This window comes from Phalacrocorax carbo, chromosome 3 (genome assembly GCF_963921805.1).
Source record: "Phalacrocorax carbo chromosome 3, bPhaCar2.1, whole genome shotgun sequence".
Taxonomy (NCBI): Eukaryota; Metazoa; Chordata; class Aves; order Suliformes; family Phalacrocoracidae; genus Phalacrocorax; species Phalacrocorax carbo.
In genome coordinates this window covers 77,056,272-77,061,461 of record NC_087515.1, presented here as the reverse complement: position 1 = coordinate 77,061,461, position 5,190 = coordinate 77,056,272, and positions in this window count along the sequence as shown.

Below are 5,190 nucleotides of genomic sequence, written 5' to 3'. Positions count from 1 at the left end.
AATATTTATATCCCTTGTACAAGAGTTCACAATGCTCATTTACAACACTGAGAGGAAAGACTGTATTCTCAAGATCAAAGTCTTAAAAGGAGGAAGATGTCTACTTAATATCTTTCAAAAATCAAATCCTTTAAAAAATCTCAGACTGGACCAAAGCATTAAAAAACTGGAAAACCTCATGTTATTAATCTACACAGGGAAGGAAATACAGATAATTTTAAATGGCAGCATTATTAAACAATAACTAATTTATTCTTATGCAATACAAGAAATCAAGAAAGACACAGTTCATCACAGCTCACAAGAGCTAAATTACTCCACATATATATTAGCCACATATGAGAAAAATTATAACAAAAATATTTTGAGCAGAAAATATGATATATATTAATATGCTTAAATATTGCTATACTTTGCATCAGTGGAATAGCTTGCTGAACAACAGCATACAGACAACTGTTTACAAAAGTTATTTCCTGCATTTAATTAAAAAAATTTCAAAAGACTGTACTTCTTTTAAAAAACTCCAGATTTGTGTAGAAATTCAGAAAAATGAAAAGGTACATAGGTGCATTCTTATAAAAATGTGAGCCTCTGAATGTAAATTTATGCTGTGATGGACTTCCAGTTTCTTTACCCTTGGTAGAGGCGACGTGGGCGTGTTACGTGAGCAGTCTTGGACTTGGAACTGGACTTCTTCAACATGGCAGGGTACAGAAACAGGAGTTTCTCCATCTGTTTTCAGAGTATCATCTTCTGTTCTTTTTACGAGTTCTTTCCCCCATTTTTAACATTTGGTTTTGATTCACTGTGATAGACAGTAGGATTAGTGAAAGACAAAAGGAAGAATCCAGTGGAAGGCTTATTACAAATAACATATTCCAAATTAACCAATCTCAAGCTGTTGCGTGTGGGCCACTGGTGGTTTGTCAGGTCCCAGTGGGAGATCTGCAAGCAGTCTGTCAAGCTCTGGTGCCAAGTGTTACCAGTTAAACATTTGATAATGTTGCATGGTGGTCCATGGAAATGTTGACAGATGACTGATGTTAGTGATTCAAAATGTTTTGGAACCAGTCTTCAAAGTACCTTTTAAAGGTTAGAAGACATTGGCAGTATACCTATGTATCATCCAGTGAATCAGCAATCTACAATCTGCACTAGAAACCTATGTTGATTGAGGGGCAACAGCAATAATTTGTATGTCATAGTTTGTACCAGAGAGAGATGCTAATAGAATCTCAGCTATGCAAGCAAAATGGCACTTTTGTTAACTCATTTCATGCGTTTTGGATTATGTCATATTAGGAAAAGTCTAAGTTTGCAGGTAGGATTTATGCTGTAGGTTCAAGGAGAGCATACCTTCAAAGCCTTCAAGCTGTAGATCTGGTGCAAGGAAGCACAAGCATGTTCTTTGCTTCTTTGCTGTACTAGTTAAAGGCATCATCTAATGAATTTCCCACATGACAATGCTTTAAAGCCAACAAGACTCACCCTTCATGTTATTAGTTACTGGCAACACCGGGATCTGGCTGATTCCAAGCTGCTTTCAACTAACCTTGTAATGTTTCTTTTCTGCCTTGATATTTGTTACTGCTTAATATTTTCCTCTGTAAAACTTTTCAGTTAAGCATGCCAAAACTTTGCAAGCCAGGTGAAAATGCCATTATGCTTTAGTACTTCAGTATTAAAGGCAAGCTTGTTAGAAAGATTTCATGGAGCAGATCATCTTGAATGCCATTATGCAGCACATGTGGGACAACCAGGGGATCGGGCTCAGCCAGCATGGATTTATGAAAGGGAGGTCCTGCCTCACTAAACTGGTCTCCTTCTATGATAAGGTGATCTGCTTAGTGGATGAGGGGAAGGCTGTGGATATTGTCTACTTGGACTTCAGTAAGGCCTTTGACACTGTCTCCCACAGCATTCTCCTGGAGAAGCTGGCTGCTCACGGCTTGCACAAGTGCACTCTGCACTGGGTTAAACACTGGCTGGACGGCCGAGCCCAGAGAGTGGTGGTGAATGGAGTCAAATCCAGTTGGCAGCCAGTCACGAGTGGTGTTCCCCAGGGCTCAGTGTGGGACTGGTCCTGTTCAATATCTTCACTGATGATCTGGATGAGGGGATTCAGTGCACCCTCAGTAAGTTTGCAGATGACACCAAGCTGGGTGGAAGCGTCGATCTGCTGGACTGCAGGAAGGCCCTACAGAGGGACCTGGACAGGCTGGACCATTGGGCTGGAGCCAACAGTATGAGATTCAACAAGGCCAAGTGCTGGGTCCTGCACTTGGGTCACAACAACTCCATGCAATGCTACAGGCTTGGGGAGGAGTTGCTGGAGAGTTGCCTGGAGGAAAAGGACCTGGGGGTGCTGGTTGACAGCCAGCTGAACATGAGCTGGCAGTGTGCTCAGGCAGCCAAGAAGGCCAACGGCATCCTGGCGTGTGTGAGGAATAGTGTGGCCAGCAGGAGCAGGGAGGTGATAATGGCCCTGTACTCTGTGCTGGTGAGGCCACACCTCAAATACTGTGTTCAGTGTTGGGCCCCTCAAGACAAGAAGGACATTGAGGTGCTGGAGAGTGTCCAGAGAAGGGCAATGAAGTTGGTGAAGGGTCTGGACAACAAGTCTTATGAGGAGCAGCTGAGGGAGCTGGGATTGTTTAGTCTGGAGAAGAGGAGGCTGAGGGGAGACCTTATCGCTCTCTACAACTACCTGAAAGGAGGTTGTAGTGAGTCGGGGGTCAGGCTCTTCTCCCTAGTAATAAGTGATAGGATGAGAGGAAATGGCCTCAAGCTGTGTCAGGGGAAGTTTAGGTTGGATATTAGAAAAAACTTCTTCACCAAAAGGGTTGTCAGGCATTGAAATTGGCTTCCCAGGGAGGTGGTTGAGTCTCCATCCCTGAGGTATTTAAAAGAAGGGTAGACATGGTGCTTGAGGATATGGTTTATTCGTGGACTTGGCAGTGATAGGTTAGTGGTTGGACTTGATGATCTTAAGGGTCTTTTCCAACCTTAATGGTTCTCTGATTCTATGATTTCTGAAGGTTTTTACCTCCAGGGTGCAACAGGGAATCAGCTGCCTGTCCTGCTAAAAACATTGTCCTTGGGAACTCCATAGACCTCACAAGACTAGAAATGAACCACAGCATCATGTAATACTGGATATTTTATTTAAAAAATCCAACCTATGCTGGCTGCTAAAAGTCAGTCAGATATAGAATAGTGGTTATCCCAATCCAGTATCCTCTCCCCAATGGTTAACCAATAAGCAATAACATTTTCATACCTTTTTAATATAGAACCGTAGAATCATTAAGGTTGAAAATAACTCTAAGATCATCAAATCCAATCATTAACCTAACACCACCATGCCACCTAAACCATGTCCTGGAGTACCACGTCTACACATTTCTTGAACACCTCCGGGGATGGTGACTCCACCACCTCTCTGGGTAGCCTGTTCTAGTGCCTGACCACTCCTTCAGCAAAGAAATTTTTCCTCATATCCAACCTAAACCTCCCCTGATGCAACCTGAGGCCATTTCTTCTCATCCTATCGCTAGTAATTTGAGAGAAGAGACCAACACCCACCTCACTACAACCTCCTTTCAGGTAGCTGTAGAGAGCAATAAATGGAGAGTGGCTTGGCAAGCTCCTCCACCACCTCCCTCAGTACTCTCGGGTGGATCCCATCCGGCCCCACAGACTTGTGAGTGTCCAGGTGGTGCAGTAGGCTGTAAACTGCTTCCTCCTGGATTATGGGGGGTTTGTTCTGTGACCTGTCCCTGCCTTCCAGCTCAGGGGGATGAATACCCTGGGGATAACTGGTCTGACTGTTAAAGACTGAGGCAAAGAAGGCATTAAGTACCTCAGCCTTCTCCTTCTCCTTGGTGGCAATGTTCCCCCCTGCATCCAACAGAGGATGGAGATTCTTCTTGGCTTTTTGTTGTTAATGTATTTGTAAAAACACTTTTTGTTATCCCTTACAACAGTGGCCAGGTTGAGCTCTAGCTGGGCTTTTGCCTTTCTAATTTTCTCTCTGCAGGACCTAATAAGATCCCTGTGCTCTTCTTGAGTTGCCTGCCCTTTCTTCTAAAAGTGATAAACTCTCCTTTTTTTCCTGAATGCCAGCAAAAGCTCTCTGTTCAGCCAGGCCAGTTGTCTTCCCCTCCAGTTCATCTTGTGGCACATGGGGTCAGCCTGCTCCTGCATCTTTAAGATGCATATAAAAGTCTTTCAGTAGTTCTGGTCATTTTTGTCACCCATATCTGAACCACCTGGTACTCTTGATACATCATTGTTCCTGTTGAATGGCCTGAACTATAGAGGTGCTGTGTTACCATTAATGATACTATCTACTTCATTCCTTATGGATCCTAAGGTTCTGTCTGCTTCTGAGACAGCTTCTCTACACAAATTACTGGGGGGGTGGGGGAATAAGAGGTGTTAGTCCAACTCTCATTGTCCCATTGTAGAAGGATGCATGAGAAAACACCATCATATATATTGTTGCATAAATAGCAAAAACTCAGTGGTCTTAAAAAGTAAATTAGAGTGAACTAGAGAATGTGGGGCTGGAGAGATGAGGGTGAAGAGGTATTTGCAGGGATGGAGACTGTTCTTCCTGTCTTCTGTGGATGAACAGTTGAATCTTTTAATTTCCTGTTATGATTCTCATGCCATCTCAGCTGTGGCAAGAGGACCAATGTAATGTTCCAGTCATTTAGTTTCTTGTGACCCAGTGTTTGGCTCTGACACCTTGGCTTGCATATCCAACACCTGATATTTCCAGATGGTCTCCCATATAAGTCCTGGGCACGCCTGCTTATCTTTTAAGATAAAATAAGCCAACACAAATCAATTTACTCTGTTATAGCCAGGAAAGTGATACCTTCTGCTAGCACAAAATAAAATGTTAAGTGAGAATTTGAAAAAAAAGGAAAAGATGTAATTTCTACAGTAGAAATTTCCCTAATTTTACCTAATAGATTTGTAGGTTTGTGTGACTCTGGAGGAAGTATTATTAGGAGGGAATAGGACAACTACATTTTGCTCATAGATGATGATGATGATGGTTAATATCAGTAGATATATTGATGAAGAAAGACATGGAATTGTAGCATAGCAAGTGTGTGTTTTGGGGGATTATTAACTGATCTTATTGATAACTACAACATGTAATACAGAAGAATG